General features: G+C 43.7%; 1 protein-coding gene and 1 long non-coding RNA gene across 7 annotated transcripts in view; one reads left to right on the plus strand and one right to left on the minus strand.

Moving 5' to 3' along the window:
• Positions 1–10,511, minus strand: part of RFFL (ring finger and FYVE like domain containing E3 ubiquitin protein ligase) — a 66,856-nt gene extending 56,345 nt beyond the window's left edge. For 2 of the 6 annotated variants that reach the window (XM_057714230.1, XM_057714224.1), the window contains exon 1: positions 10,341–10,511. The gene's annotated coding sequence lies outside the window, so the exon portion shown is untranslated. Of the gene's footprint in view, positions 1–9,957; positions 9,978–10,125; positions 10,172–10,340 lie in introns of those variants that run through there. The other 4 variants (XM_057714225.1, XM_057714226.1, XM_057714232.1 and 1 more) reach the window with 4 other exon arrangements.
• A 181-nt stretch (positions 10,512–10,692) lies between these two features.
• Positions 10,693–11,772, plus strand: LOC130839769 (uncharacterized). Its single transcript, XR_009049893.1, has 3 exons — positions 10,693–10,806; positions 11,133–11,237; positions 11,490–11,772. It is a non-coding gene; the product is annotated as an uncharacterized LOC130839769 (long non-coding RNA).
• The last annotated feature ends 4,196 nt before the right edge of the window (positions 11,773–15,968 follow it).

Below are 15,968 nucleotides of genomic sequence, written 5' to 3' on the forward strand. Positions count from 1 at the left end.
GAACACAGATATTAGTGCCTACACTTCACAGAATTGTTAGGAGCGGTTAAATGAGTTCATATAGCAAAGTGCTTGGCACACAAAAAGCACACAATAACTATGGGTGATTTTTACACAGGTAAAACAGCATATAAAGAGAAGTACCATAAGATTATAATGACCAAAGTCCTCTGTAGGCTGGCACACAGCCTGACAACATGCTATTCTAGTGAACAGTCACTAACTAGGAAAGAGAGGCCCAGGGAGTCAACAGTCTCATCACACAGTCCCCCCGACCCCTCCCCCTCCCCACCCCAGTTAAAAAGATGGAGTTTGTTCTAGAGATGGTTAAAGAAAAAAGGCTTGACTTAACTTAGACACCTCTCTCCCATTTCTAGGTTTCCCAACTATTCAGGAACAGCCAGAGACATTTTGGAATCAGAAACATAAATTGTTTCCAAAAGTGTTAAGCAATGCTGGTCCAAAGGCCCCAGTATGGCTAGTAGTTTAGACAGCTGTGCTAAGAGCCACAGAAGCTGCATTTTCTAACTAGTATTGCTTCTGAACAATTGAAACTTTCTCCAGAGCAAAGTCCAGACACAGAGAGCAGTGTTCCTTGCAAACATCCAAACAGTTTCATTATTGTTTAACCACCAAAATAACAGCTCCAATAATCTATCAAGTTTGACATTTCATCCAACCAAGCAATTAAATCAGGATGCAACGCGTGCATGGAGAGATGTTTTTTCCCCTGCTCCAAATCAACACTCATTCTGACATTATAGCCACACAAACTAATAAAGCTTGTTCCCAGACTACTTATAAAAGGCTTTTAAAACCCAACCACGCTTAAGTGCCTAAAAGAAACGGCACACCCTCATATTTTACTTTCTGTCTCCCACCTTTAAGCGTCTTTATTAACTGTAAGTAAAGTTACAGGCCAAGAAGTTGGAAATTCCTTTCTAATATTTAGTCAAAAGAGGTAAATATCCCTCCTGATACAGGCACAAGATGCAAGGTCTAGCAATATATTCTTAAATATATTAAAGGTAAGTATCCTCCCCTCATCCTCAAGTATTACAATTGTGGTTCTGATCCAGTAATCACCAAGTGATAGAACTTCTCTCCCCAAGTAGGGAGTTCTCAGTTGGTTGCTTCAATTACAGGTAGCCTAAGGAAGGAAATCAAGGACTTCCTATATGGAGTTCTAAGATGTCCTCAGAACCACTTATAAAAGAACAATGCTATTCAAAGTATACAGTCGCACACCGTCCGTGGAGCTCCACATCAAGGTAAACACAAAAAATTCACAGTAGGTATGAGCTGCTGTGCATCCAAGTGCATGACTTTCTGCTGATTGATTTTTCTTGTACTTTACAAAAATATTAGTTGGCAACAGACTGAAATAGCACTTTACAAAGCTGGTCCTTCACCATTTTCAGAAGCACCAACTTTTCACACAACTGAATGCCAATTGTGTCACTTATTGTCCTGAAGGAATCAAAGCACCCTTGCCCTATCCTACAGCTGATCTGAGGGCAATCAGAGAAACCAATAAGGAGGTACACTATGGTGTGACCTCACTGAAAGGGTACCCAATGAGACTCAAAAGATCTCGCTGCTGGTCTGCAACATCCAACTAACTTGGAGACCCTGGGTGAGTTGGAGACTTTTTACTTCCCTGTGCCTTGAATTCTTCCCCTGCGCCTTGAATTCTTCCCCTGCAGAATAAAAGCAGCCCCGTAACATCAGCATTTCTCAACATTATTATTATTTGTAATGTGTGGTTCCTTCTGACAGTACTACTTTCTCCAAGAGTGGTCAGCAGATAAACTGCATCAGAAGCCCCAGCTTCATTCCCAAACGCCCAGATTCTATAGGTCTGGGCCAGCAACCAGGAAACAGCAGTTTTTTTTTTACAACTACCCGGGAGACTCTGATGCACATGAAAATTTGAGGTCTACTGCAATAATAATCTTACTAATGCCTCTAGGGATTAAAAAAAGGTCACAATTTGTGTGTAACCCCTGATAAAGAAATTATTTTAGGTAAAAAGTATTTTTAAATCAGTATATTAAAACTTACAGAAAGCATATTTTAAAATGCTTTTATAACATTAGTATATGTAACAACAAATTTCAACTTTTCCCCATTTAAAAAAATGACACTGGGACTTCTCTGCGGTCACAGTGGTTAAGAATCCACCCACTTGCCAATGCAGGGGACACAGGTTCGATCCCAGGCCCGGGAAGATCCCACATGCTGCAGAGCGACTAAGCCCCTGTGCCACAACTACTGAGCCTGTGCTCTCTAGAGCCTGCAAGCCATAACTACTGAGCCCACACGCCGCAACAACTGAGGCCGGGTGCCTAGAGCCCGTGCTCTCCAAGAGAAGCCACCGCAATGAGAATCCCATACACCGCAACGAAGAGTAGCCCCAGCTCGCTGAGACTAGAGAAAACCCGTATGCAGCAACGAAGACCCAACACAGCCAAAAAATAATAATAATAATAATAAATTTAAAAATTTTTTAAATTAAAAACTGATGTTTGGTTGGGAAGACCGGATATTAAAATATATGTAAACATTTACATGCTATGGCATCAAGAAGTGCGTTTTTTTTTTTTTTAAGAAGTGCTATCTTGACATGATATTCTGCACTCATGAATTTTGTACCCGTCACTCCCAAACAAAACTAGTGGCTTATTTTTACGTTTGTGCTGTTTCTGAAAAGATGAGATGAGGAGGAAGATTTCAGGTGGCTATCTGTGAGCATTTCCACAAATAATGGTGCAGGTATGGCCAGACGGTATCTCAAAAAAACAAATTAGATGTAGCTGTTGACATATTTTCACTTTTAATATTAGTTTTGGTAGTACAAGAGACATGGTGATATGCTGTATAAAAAAGTTTAATCAAATAAAATTTAGGAATCTGGTGAAGGTCATCCGGAGATGAAGCTGCAGAACTATTATCTTTATGTCCCCCATTAATTGACTGGTTCACAGTCACTATTTCTCAAGCTGCCGGACTGCAACTATGGCAACAGTCCAGAGAGCTGGGAAACACTGAACTAGATCAATGGGCATGGGGGTGATGACTCAGCTCACCTGAAGTGCTGGGTCCAACCACATGGTGGGGGTGGTAGGGAAGGTGGAATGCCCTCTGTCAAGCTGCCTGGGAACATTTGGGCACCCCGCTCCCCACCCCCTGTGCAGCAAACACTGGCTAAGGTAAACTTCAGCTCCCACACAGACTGACTACGCAGGTACTTCCATCAGCATATGATAAAATGACCAAGAATGGCTCCTGAATCTAGTCATTCCCCAAAAGGTAAAAAGAGAGGGAGGCAGAAGTGAGAACCAGAAGGCCTAAGAATTTTCCACTGCGGACCAGGCAAGTCCTAGTTCTTGCAGCTACTCCTTCCCATCCCACACCCCTGGCACAAAATTTTAACGCCTAACTGTTCCTCTTCGTCTCCATAAAATCTGAATTGCCCAAACCATGGCTGCTGGTCTGCAAAATCAATTCGCAGACAATTCCACCCTCTTCCTGAGAACCATCCTTGACTAAGGATTCCTCCAACTGGCTGAACTTCAGCTGACCCACTCCCTCTAAAGCACTGCAAAACCCTCAGCCGTCTTTCCCCAAATCAGAACACTCCTTTTGTCCAGCATTTTCAAATAAAGGCTCATGTTCTACTGGATCTTCTTCCACACCATGAAGATAATAATTTTGCATGGTCAAGAGGGGGTACAATTAATTGGCTATGGACCCATGACTCAAGACCCAGGAAAAGGTTGGAAGTCAACAAAAGATGAGGCTTGGTTATTTCTCAAGCAGATATCTTAATAATTATGAAAGTTAAAAAAGGGGCAGGGGGAGGGAGGTTCTCAGAAATTGCTGGAAGGACAACAAGCTTCCCTATAGCATAAAATATATTGATTCACGAGCTGTAAATCTGTATGCACGTGATTAGGACTAAGACTGGAAAGATTTTTCAAAGTAGATGAAAAGGGTAAAACAAGAAGAGGCCAGGGTAGGAAAGGAGGCCGCTCCATTTACTTAAGAAAAGCTTTTTTTCCCAAGTCTTTTAACATAATCCAGCAGTTACAAATAAACAATGGTGCTGATTACCGATGAGCTACATTTAAGGACTCAGAGGCCAGCAGAGCCTCCAGTTGGCCTAACTTCCTATAAATTTCAGGATGGCTAGGCAGCATTTCTTCAAAGTGGATCAAGACAGTTAAAATGCTTCAGCAAATCAGGCTGGCTCCAAGTAGTTCGAATAGGGGTGGGCTTCCCCTACCCTGAGAACTGGCTTGGTGGAAACAAACGGCTGTCCCTAGGAGACCTGAGATAATGAAACCCAGAGATAATGAAACATTGATACTGCATATAATAATTATAACATAATTGTATATAATAATTATATGCAATTCTAGAAAAGGCATGTGAATGTCAAACTAGGAGATGTGGGCTAAACCTGTAGCATTAGATGCGGCAGCTTTCAAAAGTCAAGTAACACTAGCTCAACAGAAACTTTGTAAAGTTCAATTCAGCACATGGGTGGTAGCTGCAGAAAAAGGCTGCTGAGAGAGCCAGGTTTAGCTTATCTTTTTACAGGAGAGGACAATGGAGAAATTACCAGAGCAAGGTCACTTTCCCTTAAAAAAAAAAAAAAAAGGTTAGCAGGCTTAACTGAGATAAAAACCTCCATAGGTCATAACTCCGTGAAATCAGCAGACTGGCTAGAATCTCTCCAAGAATCCTGTAGGAAATTAAGTGTGGATTAGAGTAATTAAATGTAAAGTCTCCTTGAGAGCGACTTCTGTTCCTGAAGACTAGAGCCATTTCTGTGAAACGCATCATAGAAAAATTGTGAAGAGGATTTGCCAGGCATCTCAGCCTTTCCACTTTCACACAGAGGTCTGCAAACGCTATGATCTAAAAAGAACAGAGCAGTGATTTGGGGAGGGAATTAAATAATACAGCTTATCAGAGAAAACCACTCCATTCTCTAGTCTTTGCAAAAGTTCACATGCTCATGTAACTGTAATATACTTAGGAATTTTCAAAATTACATACATTTCCTCAAAAGAGATATAGGAAAAAATATAATCACGGGGTAAAGGCCAAACATTGTCTCTTCTGAATGCTTAAAGAGCCAATTATGTCTTAATACATTAATTCCACACAGAGAAAGAGACTATTACAGGAAAGTTGAGTAAGACATCTTAAAAAACGTACTCTCGGGCGTAAGTCCGTTCAACTGATGGTAAAATCACCCTCTCAAAAAAGCAGTTTTATGCAAAATCTAGTATTTTAATTTCCCAGCATCCAAGAGAAATACATAAGGAGCAGAAATTAATTATGTCAGCAGCACAGTGAACAAAACTTTAATTGTATTACACACTAGACGTTTGCAGAACAATCCAAAAGCCCTTAAGAGTAGAAACTTTTTTAGAATATAAGTGATTCCGAATCAATATGACAAAAATTGTCTGGCCAATAAACAGATTCTCAGTTTACATGGAAAAATTCAGTCAACATCCTAATTCTATATAAAAAAATTAAGGTAGAATATAAGAAACAAACCTCTAAAATGGGTTTAAATCACTCCGTGATTTACATATGTTGGGTCATTAATAAGTCCTTTAAGTCAGTATTGTACTAATCAGCTTTTTTAACATCCTGCCCACAAAAGCGCCTATTCATTTAGCTGGGAGACAGGTATTAGCAACCAGCAACCTCTTTTAGCCTCGAGTTCCAGGGGCCTGGTCTGCGATTACTGGGGCCATGATTGGCAAGTCGAAAGGAAGGGCAGTTTAAAAGAGGGAAAGGGAGGAGAGAGGGAAAGAGAAATGAAAGGGCCCAAGAAGGGGGGTGGGGAGGGAGATGAAGAAAGAAAGGGCCGTCAGGTGCTACTTAATGGGGCCGCCTTCCAAGCCTGGCAGCCTGAGCTGAGCTGCCGGGCTACCGCCCAGACACTTGAGGCAGAATTTGGATAATGTCATTAATTTATTCCCGCAGACAGTAATTCTGGATCTATGCCTACACTCCACTCGTTCTAAAAAAAAAAAAATGTTTTGCAAGTATCTATGACTCATTCCTCTTTCCCATATTCTCTAGTTCTTAACTTTAGTCCTCACTCTTTCATACATTTTCTAAAACAGCTGACCGAGTAGATATTCCTGGAAAGAGATAGAGAGAAGGCTGGATTTAGAAAGACATCTTAAGCCTACGGAATAAAAATCCCATGAGAAAGTGGGAGAAGAGAACATCCATTGAATTCCATACAATGTACAAAGAAGAGATTTTCTCTCTTTTCATCCACAGAACAATGCTACCTGGTATTATTTTCCTCTTGCAGATGAAGAAAATGAAGCCCACAGAGGTTAAGTAATGTGTCTAAGGTAGCACAGCCAAGGGGTGGAGGAGCTGGGACTCAAACCCAGGTTTCTCTATTTCCTAAATTGTTACACTTTTCCCAAGTTTAATTCCCTAACATATTCAGTGCCCCCATTCTGCTTTCACTCAGAGGGTTCTGTATTTCAGCAATTTTTCTTCCTTCCATGAACTCAGCAAAAGACCTGTGACAATTTTATTGCCTATTAAGCATCCATTATTTCCAATAAGCGCTTCAGATATGTAGAAATGAAACACCTGGCAAGTTGGCTTTATTTTAAAATCCTACGTACAGAGAATTCCCAGGCAGCTCTCCTATCCAACACTGATCAGAACTAGATTTGACTACCCATTCAGACCTCCAGTGGTTTCCACATTATCATTCATTTGTCCACTCAGGAAATAGAGGAAGCTACTTTTACCAACTCTCTCCCTCATGACTCCTGACAGATAATACAGCAGAGGGGGCCTCTCTGTAAAGTAATTTACATAGAAGTTATAAAAGCTCTTTGTTATCTGTCATGACTAGGAAACGGGCTATTCTAGCAAATCAAACATCCTGAATAACATAATGTTGCTTTTAAAGGGACTACCAATTTATAAAGAATTTCAAAGCAATGCAACAGTGGCTCCTAAACCTGGCTGCAGGTCAGAATCACTTGAGGAGCTTTTTGGAAGTAGATGCCCAGAGCGGTTTTTAAAATGTAAATTCTTGGTCATCAGTGATCCGCTCAAAAAAAAAAAAAAAGAAAGAAAAAGAAAGAAAAAAAAAAAAACATCCAGGAGGTGAAGCTGGGAAATCTGTATTTTTAAAGAACCCCTCAGTGACTCAGTTGCAAACTGCTAGGTACCGAATCTTTTAAGGAGTGGCTGGCTTTGGAGAACTCCTTGCACTAAAATTCACTAAAAAGGCTAAAGCTGCACTGAATAGAACATGACCTTCTTTGGATGATTGAGGAGACTTCGGAATCTCCCAGTGCCTCCGGTTCATCAGTCACTACTAGTCTAGTCACTGCGCTGGCAAAACCAGAAAGGAAAGGAAGGTTTTAGACTGGTAAAAAGCTGGAAAAACCAGCTTCTGTTTTGCTATCAGATTTTTTAAAAGATGGTTTTCCCCCAGAGGAAACGCAGATTTTATGCCTGCGTCGAAAAAGGAAAATGTTTAAAAACAGGCAGATTTTCTTAACCAACTGCTCCAATTCAGAACGTTAACAGGCCCAAATGCATCAAAAATGTGGAATATTCAACGTGAACTCGAGAAAGCAGAGAAACTTCATGACAGTCTTAACGAAGATAAAGGAGGATAATGAGTTTAAGCTAAGAATGGCATCATGGGATTAGATAAAACCACTGTCCTGACCATAGCAACTGATAAATCCTGGAAACTGGGAGAGCAGACATCTTTCAAAACAGAAGGCCGATGATTCCTACCTATCTTGGATGACTTCCATGTGAGATATAAGAAGATATCCTATTAAAAGCCCAACTAGTTTTAGGATTTTAAAACTCCAAATAATACAAAGTCACAAAACAAGAAATTGACCACACCACCTCTCTACTGAAGAAATGGGAATCTGTGTGTTTGCATATAAAAAGATTGCCCTTCGAATTGCCAGAATCTTTCTTACGTAAACACAAGTCACTACTGCCAATAACTAGTAACCAAACAAAAATAACCAGTAACCATTACCAAACCAGTAACCATTACCAAACACTAATGATGAGGCAGCTCGCCCACTGAGACCTCAGCAACAGAAATTTAAACTACACATTCTCATTAAACTCTAAATTATAACTCAGCTCTGTACTGCAGGGGTTATGAGATTTCAAGGTGCAGAGGTTAAATCTTTCCTCTCAAAACATAAACACTATAGCCAGTTCAAGTTTAATATAAAAGTCTCTAATCTACCTCTAAGGCAATAGCAGTGATAAAGGTTCTATTTTAATAAAAAAAATCAAGGTGGAATTAGTCCTGCTAACATTCCTTAGGTTTATGTAGGTGTTTTCAGAAAGTTCTAGGCACAACATTCTTACAGATGGGTGTGGCTGTATTAAACATCACAATGGACATGTAATTAGGGAAGAAACTGCCCTTTTTTATTGTTGCTGTTTGTCTTGTCTTTTTAAATGCTGATAACTGAAAATGCTTTTCCCACTGCTATTTTAAGAGGCCTCAAAGAGGCCTATCATATGGTGCTAAGCAGCATTATATCAACTTGCTTGGCCAAGAGAAGGTTTTGAAAACAAATTAATTTCTAATCTTTTTGTGTGTGCTATTTTAGCAACTGGCTAAATCAAGTCAATTCAGAAGATTTACAATCCATGATCCCAATGTAAACAGGTGGGATAACAGCTGTCTTCCTGATCGATATGAAAGTTTTTAGTGGGCTGATCTTCCTAACTAAATAGACATTAAAATGTGTGTGTGTGTCCTAGACTACACAGAAATTTTCTTCACGCACAATCAAGTTATTAGTTAGCCCTGCCCCATCAATCTGCAACTGTCATATGCACCTTTCAAACTTAAGAAAATAAAACCTCTAAATAAACTGTCATTTATGACTTGTACTCTGAAGTCTGGAATTATTAGGAAATATGCCATAAAGTTTCAGAAATGCTTGCCATCATCTATTTCCTTGAATGTGAAAAAGAATGCAATCAGGAAGAAAAGGATAAAGAAGTTGTCAAACTTGAAATCCCTTGAACTAGCTCCCAACCCTAGAATGCTGTATACAAACTCAGTCTAGCACCTTGTCCCTTGCCTACTCCCATTCCTAGAAAAATGTTCCAATAAGTGGACAGCCTTGGCCACACTTCAATAACTTGAACTGTCATTGGGAAAACCACAACTGCTCCCCCAAACAGTTGCAGCAACAGGGGTGACAGGAAGTCTCTGTCCTCCGAACCACCTATAAAAGGGATGGGCAAGGAACTTACTTTCTCAGAAGGCCACCTGCACCTGGGGATGTTTGTTCATTACGTTATGGTGGCCTTTAGCCAGGGTGCAAAGTGGCAGTCGTGGGTAAAGCCCTACTTCCAAGCTAACAGTAATTCTTCCCAGGGGTAGACTGGGAGGAGCATGGTACACTCTTCCTTGATTACACAAGCAGTTTTTCCCCGAGAACAAATGAGAGACCAACAAAAAGGAGAAAATATGCTATTGATTCAATCTTCTGCCAGCCTGAAATCAAGCTCTTAGCAGAGAGATGCCTGCGACGCTCTGGTTCCCCGGGTCTAGCATACTTCCCCCAGGCCTGGTCAAACGTCTCCTGGGCAGCCAGCTGCTGAGAGGTCCCCACGTCCCCTCTCCGTCTTAGCCACTGGCGACCTCATACACATCACCTCAAATGAACACAGGACAACCCCCACCAAAGGGAACAGTGCACCCTGGGCGGGTCGGGGACGGAGGGGCGGGGGGGGGGGGCTGGGAAGGAGAACCACATCCCCAAACTCCTCCATCAAACCTCCAAACTCCAGCCTCCACCTTCCCCCGAGAAGCCCGCAGCGCTCCTGCACTAGGAAGCGGGGTCAGGCTAGTTCCTTTCACTGCACACGCAGGCCGCCGCGTACCTGACTCAGTTTCCTCTGCTGTAAAGCGGCATCTTTCCCTCACAAGCCAAATGAACCTGCCGACCTGTAGGGCGTCTGGGGATGTCTGAGGACACACGTCTCCCGTCACTGCCCCACCGGGGACATGCTTCCTCTGAGGGGACTTCTAATGGGACAGGTGCGGGCTACCTTGAACGTGCAGACTTCCAGCGAGGCAGGGCTTTCCTCCCGTCCCCTGCAGGCAGGGAGAGCCTCAGGCCGCGCTGTGCGCAGAGGAGGCGCCCCCGGGCCACAGCCCGGCGAGACCCGAGGCCGAGCAGCGCCCCTCACTCCGGCCACCCCCGGGACCCCACCCCAGGCCGGGCGCCGCGCGGACCCCAGCGCCGCCGCCGCCGCCTCCTCACCTGCCGCGGCCGCCCGCCCGGCCCGCACCTGGGAGGGGAGGGGAGGGGCCGGATCCGGGCTGAGGACGCCTCAGGCAGGGGGGCTGCGGGCTCCGCCGCGGCGGCGTCTCCGGGGCTGAGGGGCACCGGGGGGCGGTCGCGACATCCTCACGGGCGGCCCCAGGAAGTTGGCCCCCCCACCCATACCCGGCCGCCCTGCCCGGTGGCTCCCGCCCCCGGCGCGGCCCCGCCCCCCCTCGGGAGCGCGCCTCCTCTCCTGCCGCGCCCGAGCCACCATAGAGAGGGGAGAGGCGCCCGGCGGGCTAGAGCGCGGCCTCCGCGCGCGCCCCCTGGCGGAGCCCAGGCCGCGGGCGGCGGAGCCGGCCCAGCCGGAGCCCGGACGATGAGTCGCTCGCAGGTGTCAGGGCGTCCGCCGCTCCTCGTTGCCTTGATCGCCGAACTCTGCGGGAGGAGCTGAAGAGTCCAGGTGCGTGATCCAGCTTGGTGACCCTGAGCGAGTCCCATAACATCTCAGAACTCGTTTCAAAATAAAAGTTTGAAAGTTGCCTCACTTTCATATCCCATTGTTCCTCACAACAATGGCTGTCGGCAAGTGATGGTCCCCCAGGTTACAATGAAAGAAACCCAGGCTCATCAGGGTTCCCTAGCGTATTCAAGGTCCCATAGTTGGGAGGTATTAGAAGCCAGATCTGGAGGACATCAAAACCCACGTTTGTCCCATTCATTCGATGACACCTCCCTCTCCAGTATTTCCCAGTCTAAGCCCCCAGAGTTAACTAGTTTCACCTTCAGAAAAGGGAGGAAACTGCTCGGAGGAAAGCCCTGGGAGGACGAAGACGATTCTGTGTGGAGGAACCCACCTGGCCATTGATCAGCTAGCTGTGTATCTTTCAGCAGGTAATTAACATTTCTGAACTCCCATTTCCTCATCCCTGAAGAAATTAGTATGGTTGGTGTGAGGCAGGTTGGTATAAGGATTAAATAAGCTAATACGCATAGAAGTGCTTAGTAAACTATAAAGCACTATGGTTGCACGGGGGATGGTTAGCCACCGTGGGCTAAGAAAATGCCTAGTCATGAAAATAATACAGTAAATTCGAATCCTTCTTCTGATGATGTCTAGTGACATTTAATTTTTTTATGCCTTAGGTTCCCCTTGAGACCTCTCAGAGTTGCCCTGAGCAACTTATATTTTAACATAAAGAATATCACAAGGGGACTTCCCAGGTGGCTCAGTGGTTAAGAATCTGCCTGCCAATGCAGGGGACACCGCTTGGAGCCCTGGTCCGGGAAGATCCCACTAAGCCGGTGGGCCACAACTACTGAGCCCCACGTGCTGCAACTACTGAAGCCCGCGCCTAAAGCCCGTGCTCTACTACAAGAGAAGCCACCACAATGAGAAGCCTGCACACTGCCATGCAGTAGCCTCCACTCTCCGCAACTACAGAAAGTCCCCACACAGCAATGAAGACCCAACACAGCCAATAAATTAAATAAATAATGTTTTTAAAAAGCTGTTAAAAAAAGGAATACCACAAGGAAAAGTGAAGTAAAAATATCATTTATACATGCAGACTCTGTCACTTTACAAGTATTATTTCCAGTCTTCACAATGCAGCAAACTGAGTACAATTATTCCCATGTTATTAATGAAGCTCTGCCTATTAAGAAATTTACCCAAAGCTACATAGTTAGGAAAAGGCTGAACTGGAATTTGAAACCAGGTCTTTCCACCACCAGGAATGTGTGGAAAGACCAGCCTGCTAGAGGCCTCCTGCACCTGAGTTAACTGTGCCCATCTTTTTCCTATCTGGCTATTTTGGTAACTTTCCTTGATGCAATGCCCTATCTTCTCTGCTTCTCTCCAGGGGTTTATTTTCCCCCATGAAGGCATTTATTGTCTCCTCTTTTCCGCTCTCTGACTCCTTTTCTCTTGAGTTGTCAGGACCTTGTTCATCTTCTCTTATTTCTGAAAGGGCTTTGTGACCCTTGATTAAGGCACATCATTCCCCACCCAATCTCTCTTTCTCTTGATGTTAATTATTATCATAGAAAGTTAATAGGTCCAGAGCAAGGATGGGGTGAGACCCACAGATGTCTTTTCGTAAGCTTAGTTTTTAAGCTGAGTGCTCAGTTCCGAAAGGGAGTGCGCTTAAGCCACTGATTGGCCTAATAATTGGAGTCAGAACTCATGACATCCTGTGGAAATCAGTTTTTCTGGGCCCTCTGGTCCATATTACAGCTAAATCATTGGAACGCTGCTAACTAGTGTGCATGTCTCTAAAGCGAGGCGGTCTCAGAGCTGCATTTACCCACACTCCTCCTTTCTCCACCTTTTAATATTATCACCATCACTATTTTTCATCTTTATCGTGCCCTTCCGCAGAGGCACTCAATAATGTACCCATTGTGCAAGTAATCCAAAATCCTTTTCAGCGAGCAATAGTATTTAGTAGTAATAAAACACTAATTTGTCTACCAAGCGACATATTTATAGGAGCTGTTTACTTTGACGTATTTTTATTATTTCTGCTCATTTGCTAAGTACTTTCCAATACATATTTATGAAGCACATGCCTTTCCCCAAACAGCAGTAAAAATATATATCATATTATTTCTTGTATTAGTAGCAGCATGGCTTGTAGGTCCTAGAGCCCTGATTTTTGTTACTTTTGGCAAGAGCTGGAAAAATTAATGGTGATTAAGCACCTACTATGTGCCAGACTCGGTGAAAGGCACTTTACATAAATTATCTGTTTAATTCCCCTGAGGCATATATTTTACCAGTAAGGAAAATGTAATTCCCCTGCAACACACATTTTACCAATAAGACAGAGACATTACCTTGTCCAAGTAATTCAGCCAGAAAGGACCCAGCAGGGTTTTGAATCTAGATTTTCCCCTGATTCCAAAATCCCAAATCATCATTCCACTTCACCAGCCCCCTCTCAACTTCTCCGGACCCAATCAATTTTGTAAAATATAAAGTATTCCTTTCTGAGAGAGGCTGTGTAGATTATTCCAGAATGGAACAGGAAGTGATAAACAGACACAGGATACTAACCCCAACTTTTCTATACGTTATTCTCCAAGGGAATTATTCCCTAAGAAATCAGTGGTGGGTGTTGCCCAAAAAGGACCGGTACAAGAGTTTGACTCATTTCTGGAGGCAGGACCAGCTACAAAGTTTTAAGGGCACAGTGCAAACGTGGAACCCTTGTTCAAAAAGTACTAAGAATTTCAGGATGGCAACAGGGGAGCATTAAACTAAGCACCGGGCTCTGCACAGCTGTACTGGTCACACTATCGTGAAGCCAGCCTTGCCTGAACAGAAGGAAGCTGTCACCAGTTTCTCCCAGGCATCCTAAGCCTTTCAATGATATAAAATTGAGCACCTATTATTAATATATGCCTGGGGAAGTATTTGGTGTTTTACATGAGCTGTATGACCCTAAAGCAATTCTATGCAATAGGTATTATTTTCCCCATTTCTCAGTGGATGAAACTAAGGCTTAAAGAGGCTGATTCATCCAATGACATACAGTAAGTAAGTGTCAGAGCTAAGACCAAGTTAGATGAGATGTAAATCTTGTTCCTTGACTTTGTATCCTTTTCAGCATATGCCCATTGTCTTCTGGCAAAACCCAGGCTTATGTTGAGACTATTACACCCAGAAACTAAAGAGGCAGCAAAGAGCTAGGATTCAAAGGCTACTCAAGAACTCAAGCTTGTGCAGCAGCTAAAGTGCACCTGTGCAGCTCCGACATGCACAGACCTTTCACTGGCTGGGTGAATTCTACACATGTCAAATGGAATGGCCAGTACCTGGCCTCCCTCTCCAGGATAGACAGGAAACACACTGAGGTCTTTCTCTCTCTCTCTCTTTTTTTTTTTTGACATATAATAAACTGTATATATTTAAAGTGTACAATTTGATATTTTTTTCTTATTAGTAATGTATATATGGCAATCCCAATCTCCCAATTCATCTCACCCCAACCCCCCCTTCCCCTTTTGGTGTCCATGTTAGAAACACACTGAGGTCTTTACCTTGATAAAAGGTAACTACAGGCAACTTACAGCATCTTACTTAACAATAAAATATTGGAAACAGCTCACTAAAATCAGGAAGCAGACAAGGACAATGGCTATTGTTGCTTCTATTCAACTTAGCAGTGGAAGTTAGTCTAGCCAGTGCAATAAGAGAGGAAAACATGAGGGAAACACCTTTTTGAGTGCAAGCTTGGATGAATAATCTACTTCGCTCTATTTTTTTTTTAATATTTATTTAATTATTTATTTATTGGCTGCATTGGGTCCTTGTTGTTGCACACAGGCTTTCCCGGATTGCAGTGCACGGGCTTCTCGGTGTGGTGGCTTCTCTTGTTGCCGAGCATGGCCTCTAGGTGCACAGGCTTCAGTAAGCTGCAGCATGAGGGCTCAGTAGTTGTGGCTTGTAGGCTCTAGAGCGCAGGCTCAGTAGTTGTGGTGCACAGGCTTAGTTGCTCTGTGGCATGTGGGATCTTCCAGGAGCAGGGCTTGAAACTGTGTCCCCTGCATTGGCAGGTGGATTCTTAACCACTGCGCCACCAGAGAAGTCCCTGCTTCACTCTAATTTAAATTCCAGGCATCACAGAGCCTTCTCCAATGCCTATCCCCAGGAACTGGACAGTTTTAATAACTCTCCCCAGTGCACCTCCTTGCCAGCACATAGTGAAACCTAGTTGGGATGTGCATCCCTCACCTCCTGCCAGCTCACATCTCAGGGATGCATAAACCCTGTTATTTTTCATTTGGCTTTATTTCCCCCAAACCTCCAGTTCACCTTAGTACCAACAATACCTCCCTTCTTTGAGTGTTTGTCACTCTCTCAGAACTTCCCTAGGGGAAGTCGGAAAGAACTGAGAAAGTAGATCTCTGATCCAGCTTTTACGGTGAGCAAAGATGAAAAGATATTAGGATGGGTAGCCTTGGTTGCTATCAGGGCAAAACATGAAGAATTTAATGGAAACATTTACATACCCACAACCGAAGGCAGCATGAGGAGGGAAAGAAGAGGGTTTGGAATCAGATTCAGGTTTGGGTTCTGGTGCTGCCCATTTATTAACCTTTTACCTGTAACCTCACTAGACTCCCATTTACAGTCTGGAAGATGGAAGGCTTTCCAAAGGTCTAAATGAGATGTAGACAAAGGGCCTTGATACACTTGCCTCCTGGACTTTGGCAGACACTAGTCCAACTCCTCCGTGCACACTCCCTCCTTTCTCGTAGCATCCTCATTTTCTTCTGATGGCCACATGTCTCCAGCCCCAGCTCCAGGGCTATTTCTAGTTGATCTGAGCCAATCAAAGTGGTCCCATTTTCCTGGCCATGATTTAGATGTGGGTGCATGAAGCAGTTCTGCATCAATGCGATATGAGGTACGTCTGCTTTAGTTGGAAAAAAGTTCTGAGGTTTCCTGGTTCTTGAAAGGACACAACAGGGAGGCAATTACATTCCTGCCTAGAGATATTGTCATGTCTGGACTGATGCTCAGAATGACTGCTTTGATGAGAACGAACTTGAAGACAAAACCAACACAAAGGGAGAGCAGAGCACAAAGATGGAAAGGCCCTATGCCCCTTGACA

This window comes from Hippopotamus amphibius, chromosome 17, assembly GCF_030028045.1.
Source record: "Hippopotamus amphibius kiboko isolate mHipAmp2 chromosome 17, mHipAmp2.hap2, whole genome shotgun sequence".
Classification (NCBI taxonomy): domain Eukaryota; kingdom Metazoa; phylum Chordata; class Mammalia; order Artiodactyla; family Hippopotamidae; genus Hippopotamus; species Hippopotamus amphibius.